General features: G+C 47.5%; 4 non-coding genes across 4 annotated transcripts; all 4 read right to left on the bottom strand.

The window, feature by feature from the left end:
• Positions 1-3: 3 nt before the first annotated feature.
• On the bottom strand, positions 4-75 carry TRNAH-GUG (transfer RNA histidin (anticodon GUG)). The gene has a single exon. It is a non-coding gene; the product is annotated as a tRNA-His (tRNA).
• Positions 76-8175: 8100 nt separating this feature from the next.
• TRNAS-AGA (transfer RNA serine (anticodon AGA)) lies at positions 8176-8257 on the bottom strand. Its single transcript has one exon. It is a non-coding gene; the product is annotated as a tRNA-Ser (tRNA).
• Positions 8258-14737: 6480 nt separating this feature from the next.
• On the bottom strand, positions 14738-14824 carry TRNAS-AGA (transfer RNA serine (anticodon AGA)). Its single transcript has one exon. It is a non-coding gene; the product is annotated as a tRNA-Ser (tRNA).
• A 1644-nt stretch (positions 14825-16468) lies between these two features.
• Positions 16469-16550, bottom strand: TRNAS-AGA (transfer RNA serine (anticodon AGA)). The gene has a single exon. It is a non-coding gene; the product is annotated as a tRNA-Ser (tRNA).
• Positions 16551-16592: the final 42 nt, after the last annotated feature.

Here is a 16592-nt window from a genome sequence, read left to right as displayed (position 1 = left end):
CAATGCCGTGACTCGGATTCGAACCGAGGTTGCTGCGGCCACAACGCAGAGTACTAACCACTATACGATCATGGCGAGCTACTTGGGCTCAATAACATACAGTGACATGGAGAATTTATAATTCGGAACACTCAGGGAACTCCTGTGATAGGCTGAATGTGTTCATTGCTTCCTCATTCCTTATACAAAGGCTTTGTCTCCTCAGTGGTTGATAGGCTGAAACCGTTTCCTGGCCGCCTGCTTGTGAACTGCCAGGAGTCAAAAATCACACATACACTTGTGGGCCTGTGATGGGACACCAATGCAGAGAAACACACCTGGCGCAGATCTTCTATTCTGTCTATTAGACCTGCATCTCCCCTGTACCTCCTCAAGCCATCTGTATGTGAAGCAAGAAAAAGTTAAGGAGCGGTCCATCTACACTTTTGTAGGGAGGATTCTGCCGTGAGCTCCTCCCAGCTAATCACACAAACAGCAGTAAAGCAAGATAACTACACAGTTAGGGGGGACTGCATGGTTAGGTTTTTGAGGAATTATTGAAACTGACCTCAGTGACCCATGATCAGAGCTGTGGCTAATGACTGCGTGCCTAATTATGATGAAGCAAGCACCATGGCTCGTAGGGGCCCCACAACACGCTTTTCTTAGCTCATTGAATTAAAGTATAAACCTCTGCCATGTATGAGTGGTAAAGGCTTGTTAATTTGGTTGCTTTTCCAATTCACGTCTGACAACAAGATGAAGGAACATTGGGGCATCAGAAGCTTTGGAAAGTAGCCACCAACCTCAGAGAAAGAGAGAAAGAGGGAAAAGGCAGTATGAGGTGTGGAGAAAACAGCAGCAGGTACAAGGAGCTCAAATTAGATTAATGGCGCCTAAATAGAGCACGTAAAGGAACAGTTACAAATCTAAGAAAAGGAAAAGAAAGACTAGGAAAAAAACACAGAAAGAGCCTGTAGATACAATTCTCTTCCTGGGACAGCAGGCTAAGAGAAATTACACAGGGAGCAGTTAAGCTTGTAACACAGGGAGAATAGAAAAGAAAATGCAGTTTTGTGAAGTGTGTTTGCCTAATCCAGCAAGCACTTTTGTTTTATTTTTCTATTTGCTTCTTTTAGTGATAAATGTTTTTTATTGAAGAAATCAACACGATACAGGTATCAACACACACGGGTGCTTGTCAATCAGGTCAGTAGAGCTAGGGTGCGAGTGCCTCAGAGGGTAGGGTATGCAGTATATAGAAATTGTAGTTATACACAGCAAGCCACCTACAACCCAACCGGGCCGCCGCGTTTCAAAAAAAAAAATGCAACGATAATGAGGGCAGCTCTAACTCCTGTCTTCAGCCCGCACCCTCTGATGGTGACCTAAAATATGGCTTATGCCCATCGCACAACCGTGCCATTGGTCAACACACTATAAAACTATCATCCCCCGTCCCTAGACCCCCCCAACCTGTCCCATCCCGTAACCAGTCCCCCCCTCGCCCAGAAACTCCAACCCCAACAAACCCAAACCCCAACCCCACTGCTCCCCCCTCCAACCCCCCTCCCCCCCGGTGATCCATGGTCTCGTTCCGGCTAGTCATACTTCATCCCGTTCCCGATTTGAGGGCAGGCATGGCGTTCCCCTCCGTTGGGGCAATCTCAGTCAACCTTAGCAATCGAAGATACCTCGGACAGGTGACTTCCACAAACTCCGAGGACAGAAGAGCTAGAAACAGCTGCCAGAGTTCCGCGTACCTCGCCCCTTCCCCAGCTTTATACAGAGAAAGTCTTTCCATACCCAGGACTAGCCACAGGCGATGGAGCCACCCTTGATATGTGGGGACGTGGGTCGTGCGCCAGTGGGTTACAATGTTCTGTAGGGCCGAGCCCAGAGCAATGGCTATCAAGCCCCCCCTTCGTGAGCGTAGGGGGTAGGTCAGTGCATTTGGGAGCCTTAGAATGACGTAGGATGGGAAACGCGGGATTTCAGTGTCAAAGTGTTTGTCCACATCATCCAGAACCTGACGCCAGTACCTCTGCAATAGGCTGCAGTCCCAAAGAATGTGCATGAGGGTGCCTAGCTGTCCGCAGCCTCGCCAACACAGGGGGTCTTTGGTACTATCCATTTCATGTAGGCGTTCTGGGGTGTAGTACCAGTAGGTGACCACCTTCGTTAGAGTGTCCGTGAGCCCCATATGGTATGCCGAATGTCGAGCCCTGTAGTATATTATGAGTAAATGTCCTCCCCATCTCCCTCTCCCACCATGCTCTACTCGCGCTGTATGTGTGCTGGTGTTTGAGTGTGAGCATTTTATATAAGTCAGAGATTAGCTGCTTGTCCGACTTGCGGGTGATCAACCAATATTCGAAATTCGTCAGTCTCCGATCTGCGTCTGGTCTTACCGTCTTACCGAGGGCCCAATGCCTAACTTGAAAGTAATGGAGTCGTTCGGTCTCCGGGAGGCCAAAGTCCTGGCGTAGTTGCGGAAATGGAATTATCCCTTCCGGACCGTATATCTGGCAAAGGGAGCGACAGCCGGCCGACTTCCATCGTTCGACGGCCTTTCCGTCCAGCCCCGGTTGAAAGTCAGGGTTATCAAGAATGAGGGTGAGGGGAGAGGGGGCGGTTGTGAGACCGAGGTCCACTCCCACCCGATCCCAGATCTCCAGCGGGACTCGTGTAATGTGGGAGGCGTACAAGTTACGGGGCCTATGTATTTTGCGCATAAACGGGATCTCTTGTAATGTGCGCCCCGCTACTGCCTGGTCTTGAAATAACCAGTGTTTCCCGGACTCCCATTGGACCCACTCCGCCAAGAAGCGTAGTTGTGCCGCCTGGAAGTAAGCGGCAAAGTTCGGAATCCCGATCCCCCCTTGTTCTGGCGCGAGCATCGCTATTTGGGCTTTTAGGCGCGGTTTCCTTCCGTTCCAAACAAATTGGGAAAGATCAGACTGCACCAGCCTAATCCATCCTGTTGGGGGGCGAGAGGTATAGTGCGAAAAACATACAGAATCTGGGGTAGGACCATCATCTTGATCGCCGCAACCCTGCCCAACCAGGACAACGGGTAGTGTTTCCACTGCCCCAGCTCCTGCCGAACCTTCTGCCGGAGGCGGGTGTAGTTAACGTCCACTGTGGTCTGAAGGGAGGCCGCCAGGTTGATCCCCAGATAGGGAACCGTCTCCGTGGCCCATCGCAGAGGGAACCGGGCCTGCAGCGTGGCGCGTGTGTCTGCGGCAAGGGTTAGGTCAAGGGCCACCGATTTCGTCCAGTTGACCTGGAAGCCCGACACGCCTCCGAACCTGTCTAGGGCGGTCATGCAGGCAGGGAGAGAGCCCCGGGGGTCCGCAAGTGACAACAAGACGTCGTCAGCGTATAGATTGATGACGTGGACGTCTGCCCCGAATTTGATGCCTTTAATTTCCGGGTCAGTTCGGATGAGCTGTGCCAGCGGCTCCATATAGAGGGCGAACAGGAGAGGAGACAGCGTGCACCCCTGCCTGGTGCCTCTCTCAATCTGGAAACGCGGGGAGGACAAGCCATTGACTCTAACGGAGGCCGAGGGAAATTTGTAGCAATTAAGTACTATGGCCCGGAATTTGGGACCCATTCCCGCTTTTAGAAGGACCTTCTCGAGATATGGCCAATGGACCCTATCAAAGGCCTTCTCTGCGTCGATGGCTAGCATCATATATTCGCTCTGCGTACGGGACGCCTTCTCAATGAGATGGAGGGCCCGCTTGGTGTTGTCAGAAGTCTGGCGCTCGGGGATGAAGCCAGACTGATCCGGCTGAATAAGGCCTCCCATGTAGGGGCACAACCTAGAAGCGAGGACGCTTGTGTATAATTTGAGATCGACGTTTAAAAGGGAAATGGGCCGGTAAGCCCCACAGTCAGTCGGATCTTTGTCTGGCTTGGGTATGACCGCGATGGCTGCTTCGAGCAAGTCCCGTGAGATCGCCCCGTCCTCTGCGAATGATGTAAAGAGTCTGGCCAAGAGGGGTGCGAGTTGAATACAAAAGGTCTTGTAGAAGCACGCCGGGAAGCCATCCGGCCCCGGCGCCTTCCCGAGTTTGAGCCGAGAGATTGCCGAGATAACATCCTCCGGGCGGATGTCTCTCTCCAAATTATCCACCTGTTCCTGGGTCAGGGCTGGCAACGGTACCTCCTCGAGAAAGGCCAATTCTGCCTCTGGGTTAGGCGGATCCGCCTCATAGAGAGTGGCATAGAAGTCACTGAAAGCCTCCGCGATTGCACGGTCACCGGTGACTCTGGTGCCATCGGGCCCCTTCAGTTCCTTAACCTCACGTTTCTGGGCTACTGTACGTAATTTGTGTGCCAGGAGACACCCACATCTATCCCCTCCAGTGTAGTAGGCATGTTTCAGCCGTAAAGCTGCGTACTCCGCCCTGTCAATGTCAAGTGCAGCCAGTTGTTGACGGGCAGTCCGTAATTGTCTCCAAATTCTCAGAGCTCCCGTCCTTCTGTGAATTTGCTCAAGCTCTCTGGTCTTTTGGGTGAGTTCGTCCCGTTTGACCTGGCGCTCCTTATTTTCCGCGGAGGAAAGCGAGATAAATTCACCTCTCAGCACAGCCTTGAGAGCAGCCCACTGCGTTGTAAGCGTCGTATCCTCGTTATTGTTGTGGGACAGATAGTCCTTTATGGCGGCCTGGATTCTAGTAACTACGTCTTTCCTATAAAGCAAGGAGTCCCGGAGTCTCCACACCCTGCCTAAACGTGGCTCTCGTGGCCCTGTCAGGGTGACCGTGACCGGCGCGTGATCAGATAGCGACGCTGTTCCGATTTCTGCATTAGTGACAAGTGGGCGAGCCGCAGTGGAGACAAGCAGGTAATCTAGACGCGCATAGGTCCTACGCGCTGCTGAGAAGTGCGTGAAGTCTGTTTCGCCAGGATGAAGCTCGCGCCATGCATCCACAAGCCCAAGATCCCTCAAGCGAGCCAAACCTGACGGAGACAAGGCGCCCACCTGGCTAACGCGCTGACAGGAGCGATCTAGCAAGTTGTCTAGGACCAAGTTCAAATCACCCCCCAGCAAAATGTGACGGTCTACCATGTCAGTCGCCTCTGTAAGCGCGGAGTGTATGAACTTTTCTTGGCCTTCATTTGGACCGTAAATCGAACCAATCGTGTAGTTTAGGTTTCCTAACGCAAACCTGTAAACCACCAACCGGCCTTTAATTTCTGCCATCTTACCCAAAAACGTACCCCTGAATGTGTGTGCCACCAGGATTGCTACTCCGGCCTTTTTCTCTGTGCAGGAGGAGAAAAATTGCAGTGGAAATTTGTTAGAATGGAGGCGGTGGCAGTCCCTAGCTAGGAGGTGTGTCTCTTGCAATAGGCAGATGTCAGCCTTGGAACGCTCTAGAAGCAAGAGTACCGCCTTACGTTTCACTGGATTGTTCAAACCTCTCACATTGAGAGTGAGTACAACCAAGTCACCCATTGTTGTTCAACGAAGTAGTGACTAGTAGCATATCATCAGTCCGGCGCCCCAAACCCGCACTCGCAGACCCACCCACCTCCCAGCATTGCCGCACTTTCCACCCCTGCTGCCTCATCTCTTCATTCAGCCCGTCGACCATGAACCACGAGTCCCCCCCTCCCCTTCGCCCAACCCCAAAGAACTCACCCAACCCCCAAGGATCCACCCCCCTCCCCCCCAACTGCCAACTATCATGGAGTGTCCAAAAGAAAGTCATAGTCTCTCATCCAGGGATGAAAAGTAGTAAAAGGAAATAAAGTAAGGTATTCTTACAGGATTGTCCGGGAGCCTCTCTCCCGCCAACAGCCAGAAGGCCAGAGCGGACAAGTGAATCAGACGATGTCCTGAGGCGGTCATCCCGTGGGGCCCGAACTACCATCTGTGGCCACTGCGTCCACCGCGGCACGCTGACCCGCTGCAATTTCCGTCGCCGGAGGTTTCTTGACTCGTCTCCTGCGTCGCTGTTGGCTCCATTGTGGCCTCATCCCCTCGGTCTGCGGCATGGGCCCCTGGGCCTCCGTATCCTCTGTCGGTGTCTCGATGCCAATCAGAGAGCAAGCTTCAGCCACCGATCAGAGTTGGTGTTGCTTATTGTCCAGTCTGAAGATTAGACGGAAGGGGTGGCCCCAACTGTACAGAATACCCTTCTGCTGTAGGAAGGAGGTAACCGGCTTGAAGAGCCGGCGTTTGTGCAGCGTAAGCGCCGCCAAGTCCTGAAACAGCAATGGCGACGTGCCCTGAAATGCTATCGGATGTGACTGGCGCGCTTTGTGAAGAATTTCCTCCTTAGTGCGGTAATCCTGGACACACACCAGGATGTCGGGCGGTGGGGCCATTGCCGCACGGGGCGGGCCAGTCCTGTGGGCCCTGTCAGGCTGCAGGGGTGAGTCTAATGGCCTCCCCAGCACGTGGTTGAAGAGTTCCTTGGCATAGCGAAATACATCTTGAGTAGCGTCAGATGTGGCCACATTGCGCATGCGTATGTTATGCCGCCTAGAGCGGTTTTCCAGGTCTTCCAGGTGAAGCTGCAGATCCACCTGTTGATCGTGTAGGCGAATGATCTCCTGTTGCTGAGTTGAGAGTTCCGTTTCCCGCTCGTCGCCCTTGGTCTCCAAATCCGCCACCCGTTCGCCTATGCCGTCCATTTCGCGTCGCACCTCTCGAATCTCACTGGAGAACTCAGTCTTAAGGGTTTGGATGTCGTCTCTCAGGGTGGCGAAGAGGGACTCCAGGAAGGCCTTCGTAATGGGTTCCGCACCCTCCTCCAGGGCCTGTTCCGCCTTCTTCGGTGCGAGGGCCGTGGCATCCTTCAGCTGATGGGAGTGCGATTTAGAAAACATCTCCTTCACTGTCTTGCCTCGGGGCGGCCTACTCGTGGACATTCCTCCGTTGCGGGGGCCCAGGCGCCCCTTCCTCCGCGGCCCCCTGTCTGGTCGCTGTTCACTAGTCGCGGCGAGCTTGCCACCAACGTTGGGCCCCCCGCGGGCTATTCTCTCTCAAAGACCCCTCCTCAAATCGTGGCGCAGGATCGTGGCACGTCTTTCCCGTCTCCCGCTCGGCTCCCAGCGGCAAGCCAGACGTAGAGCCCATGCTGTGGGATCAGGACCCTCGAAGAAGAAGAAAGTTCGGGCCGCCTGGGAAGCTGGGTGCCGCTTTTATCCGCCGAGGGTCAGGGGCCGCTGGTTCAATGACATGTGCCCCCGGTGCCTAGGGCCAAACAGCTCCAGTTGAGGGCCCCTGACGCGCTCAACAGGCTTCCCCAATGAAGATCCTCGGGAGGCTCCGCTCGGTGCACAGGGAGGCAGGGAATGCCCCGGGACTGGGGCCCTCACGGGGGCCCAAACAGTTCAATATAGGCAGGGCCCAGCAGACCCCGGGCCGAAATGCCCGCGGGGAGGCTCGCTGCCCCACACACCCCCACACTGCTCCAGGGCCGCCTCGGCACCCCCCGCCTGTCGTGCGCTGGGGCCGCGCTCACCTCCGTGGTCCTTGCGTGCTGCCGCTGCCGTCCTCCGCTGTCTGCAGGGCTGTCGCACTCGTCCTGTCGCCAGGGCAGTTTCTCCCCCTCATCCGTTCCCCCGGCAGCACCCGCAGGAGGCTCCGCACCTGGAACAGTAGCTTCCGGATGGGCCCCGTCTCAGGCCCGGCTGGGTACCTCCGCTCGGCTGCGCCTTCCGTACTTCGGCCTCGCTTTCAGGACGGAGGGGGGGATGGGCTCTCCACTCGTCCGGGCCGTTGTTCCGTGGAGCTTCCGTCCACGGCGCCCCACGAAGCTGCTTGCTGCTCCGCTCCGGTGCTAGAACGGCTCCGGCAGCCCATACCAGTGAGTTCGGTCAGAAAAGGTGCCGGAACCGGTGCCTAATTCAGGCCGTTGGCAGGAGCTGTAGCGAGACGCGTCCGCTCACTCCGCCATCTTGGCCACGCCTATTTGCTTCTTTTATTGGTAAAGTAAGTTTCAAGTGCATGAATGGTATGACTGAGAGAGCCAGGGTATAATAATTTGAAGTGTTTGCACCAGCGCTAACGTAGGACGAGAGTTATAGCAAAGATATGAAAGGGGGAGCGATAATAAATATGTGAAAGGGCAATAGTGACACCAAAATAAGCCACCTATTTATAAAACTGACATGGAAGAAATTCTAAAGGTTAACTTCTGAAATTGTAGCCGATGTTAAAATGCTTCTCGTTTTTGGCAGGATTCGAACCTGCGCGGGGAGACCCCAATGGATTTCTACTCCATCGCCTTAACCACTCGGCCACAACAACTGACTGTAAGTTTTGTGCAAATAATCTGTATGAAAGTTTTCAAGGTGTCCCACAGCAAATTCCTGGTATTCTGCAATGCACTTTTTAAAAATAATGTATTTTTTCAGCAGGCACATTCTCTCCTAAAAACAAAAATTGCATGAGTATATCTCTAGTTTGGAAAAGGATAGGCTTTAATGCATACTCTCATGTGGCACTCAAGTTTTTGGGACCCTATTGCACTCTGTTTTCGTGCTGCTTTTAGTCTATGGCCCATATTACAGAAGTCTACCATCTTTGAGTATTTGAGGCTCCTTTGTAAGTGCTTTATCTTTTTTACTTGAAGAGCTATATAATAAAGGGGTCAGGGAAAGATTGCATTTATGGAAGATAAAAGAAGGCACACTTGTCTCACCAAATGCCATGGAGAAACCTGATGTTTTACTCATGTTATCCTTAGTTTGTTTTTGTTAGACCTTGCATTCTTAAGGTGGCCTCAACCCTACCTTATTGCTTTTCACCTATGCATTTTGCTGTATCTTTTTGTTGGCCTTAGGACTCTGATCACTTTATCGCTACTAATCAGTGCTGAAGTGCACGTGCTTCTTCCCTAATCATGTGTGTAATTGGAGTATACCTGACTGACAGATTTAATTTACTTGAAAGCCCCTTGTAAAGTGGTATACCATATACCCAGGGACTGATTGTGCCGCCCAAAGAAGTAGCATTTCAAACCTGTCTCAAGCCTGCTACTGCAGTGCCTGTGCTGCAGTGTACTGCCACTTCGACTTGCCATTTAAAACTACTTGCCAAGCCTTAAACTCCAATGTTATTACATATAATTAACCCCTAAGGTAGGCCCTAGGTAGTCCTAGGGGCATCATGCTATGTAAGTAAAAGGTAAGACATGTACTGTAGTAGTTTGCATGTCCTGGTAGTACCAAACAGTCTATTACATTTTTCACTACTGTGAGGTCTGCCCCTCTCATAGGTTAGCATTGGGTATTCCCTTATACTTTTTGGGGGCTAATTCCATATCAGAGAGGAGAAGCTTTATTTATTTATTGATAAATCCTATTTACTGGTGAGGTTGGATTTAACTTTACTATTTTATAAATGCCATTTTTAGAGAGTGAGCATTTCTCTGCACTTACTGCTCTATTTGCCTGAAAACCTGTCTCCAATTGACGTCTGGATTGGGCTGCGAGACAGCTACATTTGTGCATTCCCTCTAGACAGCCACAACACAGGTCACTCAACTGCAACTGCATTCTGATTGGCATGGGGGAGAGCTCCATTCCCCCCACCGCAAATAGGTTCAAGAACGATAATTTATGTCAGTAGGTACAATATAGCTACATCTTATAATCATGTGTGTTTAAATAATTTGTCGTTAGATCGTTTAAATATTTTAAAGGATCTGTTTTTAATAGACATTTTACAAAAACAACTGGTACATTTGGTAATTCTGTAAAAGAAAAACCCAACTGCCGTGACATTGCCAACCACAATGCCGTGACTCGGATTCGACCGAGGTTGCTGCGGTCACAACGCAGAGTACTAACCAATTTACGATCACGGCAAGCTACTTGGGCTCAATAACATACAGTATTTACAACAAGGGGTGGTGATGGACAGAGTCTCTGAATTAAGCAGAATACTCTCACCCAGTCAAGAGATCAGGGCTAGATCCAACACCGTTTTTTAGCTCATTGCACCATCCCAGTTTCAGAACCTGGCTGTATGCAAATTAGTCTGTCCCTGGCCCAGTGCATCATGGGAACAGGGCAGACCAGACTACAAAAGCCAATTCTTACACTGGGAAGGAAACAAGCTTCCGGGGACCGGTTTCTGGCATTTCAGCCGTCTTCGGCCCGGCTTGCTTGAATCCTGATGGTGCAATGAGCAAGGGACTCACATCTGAGTATACCCTTCCACGCTTAGGGTGGACAAAAATATTTACAACAAGGGGTGGTGATGGACAGAGTCTCTGAATTAAGCAGAATACTCTCACCCAGTCAAGAGATCAGGGCTAGATCCAACACCGTTTTTTAGCTCATTGCACCATCCCAGTTTCAGAACCTGGCTGTATGCAAATTAGTCTGTCCCTGGCCCAGTGCATCATGGGAACAGGGCAGACCAGACTACAAAAGCCAATTCTTACACTGGGAAGGAAACAAGCTTCCGGGGACCGGTTTCTGGCATTTCAGCCGTCTTCGGCCCGGCTTGCTTGAATCCTGATGGTGCAATGAGCAAGGGACTCACATCTGAGTATACCCTTCCACGCTTAGGGTGGACAAAAATATTTACAACAAGGGGTGGTGATGGACAGAGTCTCTGAATTAAGCAGAATACTCTCACCCAGTCAAGAGATCAGGGCTAGATCCAACACCGTTTTTTAGCTCATTGCACCATCCCAGTTTCAGAACCTGGCTGTATACATGAGTCCCTTGCTCACTGCTCCATCAGGATTCAAGCAAGCCGGGCCAACGAGGCTGAAATGCCAGAAACCGGTCCCCGGTAGCTTGTATCCTTTCTGGTGAAGAATTGGCTTGGTAGTTTGGTCTGCCCTGTTCCCATGATGCACTGGGCCAGGGACAGACTAATTTGCATATAGCCAGGTTCTGAGCTGGGATGGGGCAGTGAGCTAAATAACGGTGATGGATCAAGCCCTGATCTTTGGACTGGGTAAGAGTGGTCTGCTTAATTCAGACACTCTGTTCATCACCACCCCCTTTTCTGAATCGTTTTTGGCCACTATAGGTGTGGCAGGGTATACTCAGACATGAGTCCCTTGCTCACTGCTCCATCAGGATTCAAGCAAGCCGGGCCGACGAGGCTGAAATGCCAGAAACCGGTCCCCGGTAGCTTGTATCCTTTCTGGTGAAGAATTGGCTTGGTAGTTTGGTCTGCCCTGTTCCCATGATGCACTGGGCCAGGGACAGACTAATTTGCATATAGCCAGGTTCTGAGCTGGGATGGGGCAGTGAGCTAAATAACGGTGATGGATCAAGCCCTGATCTTTGGACTGGGTAAGAGTGGTCTGCTTAATTCAGACACTCTGTTCATCACCACCCCCTTTTCTGAATCGTTTTTGGCCACTATAGGTGTGGCAGGGTATACTCAGACATGAGTCCCTTGCTCACTGCTCCATCAGGATTCAAGCAAGCCGGGCCGACGAGGCTGAAATGCCAGAAACCGGTCCCCGGTAGCTTGTATCCTTTCTGGTGAAGAATTGGCTTGGTAGTTTGGTCTGCCCTGTTCCCATGATGCACTGGGCCAGGGACAGACTAATTTGCATATAGCCAGGTTCTGAGCTGGGATGGGGCAGTGAGCTAAATAACGGTGATGGATCAAGCCCTGATCTTTGGACTGGGTAAGAGTGGTCTGCTTAATTCAGACACTCTGTTCATCACCACCCCCTTTTCTGAATCGTTTTTGGCCACTATAGGTGTGGCAGGGTATACTCAGACATGAGTCCCTTGCTCACTGCTCCATCAGGATTCAAGCAAGCCGGTCCGACGAGGCTGAAATGCCAGAAACCGGTCCCCGGTAGCTTGTATCCTTTCTGGTGAAGAATTGGCTTGGTAGTTTGGTCTGCCCTGTTCCCATGATGCACTGGGCCAGGGACAGACTAATTTGCATATAGCCAGGTTCTGAGCTGGGATGGGGCAGTGAGCTAAATAACGGTGATGGATCAAGCCCTGATCTTTGGACTGGGTAAGAGTGGTCTGCTTAATTCAGACACTCTGTTCATCACCACCCCCTTTTCTGAATCAATAACATACAGTGACATGGAGAATTTATAATTCGGAACACTCAGGGAAGGATGTATGACGTTACAACGCATACTTTTACCACGCCTACCTTTACCACGCAATTTTTACAATGCAGGATCCATTACAACGAAGTACCATTACAACGCATGTATTTACAACGCAGATACCTTTACAACGCATACCATTACAACGTAAGTATTAGTAAGTATATAATATTTTTTGAAATGTAAATTAATTAAAATTAATTTAATTTAATTTAATTTAATTTATTTAATTTAATTTAATTTATTTTAATTAATTTAATTTAATTTAATTTAATATATTTAATGTAATTTAATGTAATTTAATTAAATTAATTTAATTTAATTTAATTTAATTAATTTAATTTAATGTCATTTAATTTAATTAATTTAATTAAATTAAATTAATTTAATTTAATTTAATTTAATTTAATTTAATGTAATTTAATATAATCAATTTATTTTAATTGAATTTAATTAATTTAATGTAATTTAATGTAATTTAATTAAATTAATTTAATTTAATTTAATTTAATTAATTTAATTTAATGTAATTTAATTTAATTAATTTAATTTATTGTAAATTAATTTAATTAATGTAATTTAATTTATTTTATTTTATTTTAATTAATTTGATTTAATTTAATTTAATTTAATTAATTTAATTTAATTTATTTTTATTTAATTTAATTATTTAATTTAATTTAATTTAATTAATTTATTTTTATTTAATTTAATTTAATTATTTAATTTAATTTAATTTGTCCTGTACCCCTTTACCCCAAAAAACAAAAACTGACCCTGAACCCTAAAAATACCCCTTTACCCAAAAACTGAAAACTGACCCTGAACCCTAAAAATACCCCTTTACCCAAAAACTGAAAACTGACCCTGAACCCTAAAAATACCCCTTTACCCAAAAACTGAAAACTGACCCTGAACCCTAAAAATACCCCTTTACCCAAAAACTGAAAACTGACCCTGAACCCTAAAAATACCCCTTTACCCCAAAAACTGAAAACTGACCCTGAACCCTAAAAATACCCCTTTACCCAAACACCCAAAACTGACCCTGAACCCTAAAAATACCCCTTTACCCAAAAACCCAAAACTGACCCTAAACCCTAAAAATACCCCTTTACCCCAAAAACTGAAAACTGACCCTGAACCCTAAAAATACCCCTTTACCCAAAAACCCCAAACTGACCCTGAACCCTAAAAATACCCCTTTACCCAAAAACCCAAAACTGACCCTAAACCCTAAAAATACCCCTTTACCCCAAAACCCAAACTTATAATATTTTTGATAAAATTATATACTTAGCAATACTTACGTTGTACTGGTATGCGTGGTAAAAGTATCTGCGTTGTAAATACATGCGTTGTAATGGTACTTCGTTGTAATGGATCCTGCGTTGTAAAAATTGCGTGGTAAAGGTAGGTTGTGGTAAAAGTCGCGTGGTAAAGGTTGTATACCCTCAGGGAACTCCTGTGATAGGCTGAATGTGTTCATTGCTTCCTCATTCCTTATACAAAGGCTTTGTCTCCTTAGTGGTTAATAGGCTGAAACCATTTCCTGGCCGCCTGCTTGTGAACTGCCAGGAGTCAAAGATCACATATACACTTGTGGGCCTGTGATGGGACACCAATGCAGAGAAACACACCTGGCGCAGATCTTCTATTCTGTCTAGTAGACCTGCATCTCCCCTGTACCTCCTCAAGCCATCTGTATGTGAAGCAAGAAAGAGTTAAGGAGCGGTCCATCTACACTTTTATAGGGAGGATGCTGCCGTGAGCTCCTCCCAGCTAATCACACAAACAGCAGTAAAGCAAGATAACTACACAGTTAGGGGGGACTGCATGGTTAGGTTTTTGAGGAATTATTGAAACTGACCTCAGTGACCCATGATCAGAGCTGTGGCTATGACTGCGTGTCTAATTATGATGAAGCAAGCACCATGGCTCGTAGGGCCCCCATAACACGCTTTTCTTAGCTCATTGAATTAAAGTATAAACCTCTGACATGTATGAGTGGTAAAGGCTTGTTAATTTGGTTTCTTTTCCAATTCACGTCTGACAACAAGATGAAGGAACATTGGGGCATCAGAAGCTTTGGAAAGTAGCCACCAACCTCAGAGAAAAAGAGAAAGAGGTAAAAGGCAGTATGAGGTGTGGAGAAAACAGCAGCAGGTACAAGGAGCTCAAATGAGATTAATGGCGCCTAAATAGAGCACGTAAAGGAACAGTTACAAATCTAAGAAAAGGGAAAGAAAGACTAGGAAAAAAACACGGAAAGAGCCTGTAGATAAAATTCGCTTCCTGGGACAGCAGGCTAAGAGAAATTACACAGGGAGCAGTTAAGCTTGTAACACGGGGAGAATAGAAAAGAAAATGCAGTTTTATGAAGTGTGTTTGCCTAATCCAGCAAGCACTTTTGTTTTATTTTTCTATTTGCTTCTTTTATTGGTAAAGTAAGTTTCAAGTGCATGAATGGTATGACTTTGAGAGCCAGGGTATAATAATTTGAAGTGTTTGCACCAGCGCTAATGTAGGACGAGAGTTATAGCAAAGATATGAAAGGGGTAGCGATAATAAATATGTGAAAGGGCAATAGTGACACCAAAATAAGCCACCTATTTATAAAACTAACATGGAAGAAATTCTAAAGGTTAACTTCTGAAATTGTAGCCGATGTAAAAAAGTGTTTCGTTGTTGGCAGGATTCGAACCTGCGCGGGGAGACCCCAATGGATTTCTAGTCCATCGCCTTAACCACTCAGCCAAACTGACTGTAAGTTTTGTGCAAATAATCTGTATGAAAGTTTTCAAGGTGTCCCACAGCAAATTCCTGATATTCTGCAATGCACTTTTTAAAAATAATGTTTTTTTCAGCAGGCACATTCTCTCCTAAAAACAAAAATAAGGCTACATCTTATAATCATGTGTGTTTAAATAATTTGTCGTTAGATCGTTTAAATATTTTAAAGGAATTGTTTTTAATAGACATTTTACAAAAGCAACTGGTACATTTGGTAATTCTGTAAAAGAAAAACCCAACTGCCGTGACATTGCCAACCACAATGCCGTCACTCGGATTCGAACCGAGGTTGCTGCGGCCACAACGCAGAGTACTAACCACTATACGATCACGGCGAGCTACTTGGGCTCAATAGCATACAGTGACATGGAGAATTTATAATTCGGAACACTCAGGGAACTCCTGTGATAGGCTGAATGTGTTCATTGCTTCCTCATTCCTTATACAAAGGCTTTGTCTCCTCAGTGGTTGATAGGCTGAAACCGTTTCCTGGCCGCCTGCTTGTGAACTGCCAGAAGTCAAAGATCACACATACACTTGTGGGCCAGTGATGGGACACCAATGCAGAGAAACACACCTGGCGCAGATCTTCTATTCTGTCTATTAGACCTGCATCTCCCCTGTACTTCCTCAAGCCATCTGTATGTGAAGTAAGAGAAAGTTAAGGAGCGGTCCATCTACACTTTTATAGGGAGGATGCTGCCGTGAGCTCCTCCCAGCTAATCACACAAACAGCAGTAAAGCAAGATAACTACACAGTTAGGGGGGACTGCATGGTTAGGTTTTTGAGGAATTATTGAAACTGACCTCCGTGACCCATGATCAGAGCTGTGGCTAATGACTGCATGCCTAATTATGATGAAGCAAGCACCATGGCTCGTAGGGGCCCCACAACACGCTTTTCTTAGCTCAATTAAAGTATAAACCTCTGCCATATATGAGTGGTAAAGGCTTGTTAATTTGGTTGCTTTTCCAATTCACGTCTGACAACAAGATGAAGGAACATTGGGGCATCAGAAGCTTTGGAAAGTAGCCACCAACCTCAGAGAAAGAGAGAAAGAGGGAAAAGGCAGTATGAGGTGTGGAGAAAACAGCAGCAGGTACAAGGAGCTCAAATGAGATTAATGGCACCTAAATAGAGCACGTAAAGGAACAGTTACAAATCTAAGACAAAGGAAAGAAAGACTAGGAAAAAAACACGGAAAGAGCCTGTAGATAAAATTCTCTTCCTGGGACAGCAGGCTAAGAGAAATTACACAGGGAGCAGTTAAGCTTGTAACACGGGGAGAATAGAAAAGAAAATGCAGTTTTATGAAGTGTGTTGCCTAATCCAGCAAGCACTTTTGTTTTATTTTTCTATTTGCTTCTTTTATTGGTAAAGTAAGTTTCAAGTGCATGAATGGTATGACTGAGAGAGCCAGGGTATAATAATTTGAAGTGTTTGCACCAGCGCTAATGTAGGACGAGAGTTATAGCAAAGATATGAAAGGGGTAGCGATAATAAATATGTGAAAGGGCAATAGTGACACCAAAATAAGCCACCTATTTATAAAACTGACATGGAAGAAATTCTAAAGGTTAGCTTCTGAAATTGTAGCCGATGTTAAAAAGTTTCTCGTTGTTGGCAGGATTCGAGCCTGCGCGGGGAGACCCCAATGGATTTCTAGTCCATCGCCTTAACCACTCAGCCACAACAACTGACTGTAAGTTTTGTGCAAATAATCTGCATGAAAGTTTTCA

This window comes from Lissotriton helveticus, chromosome 12 (assembly GCF_964261635.1).
Source record: "Lissotriton helveticus chromosome 12, aLisHel1.1, whole genome shotgun sequence".
Lineage (NCBI taxonomy): Eukaryota > Metazoa > Chordata > Amphibia > Caudata > Salamandridae > Lissotriton > Lissotriton helveticus.
Note: the sequence above shows the minus strand (reverse complement) of the source record. Positions and strands in the feature narration are given on the sequence as shown.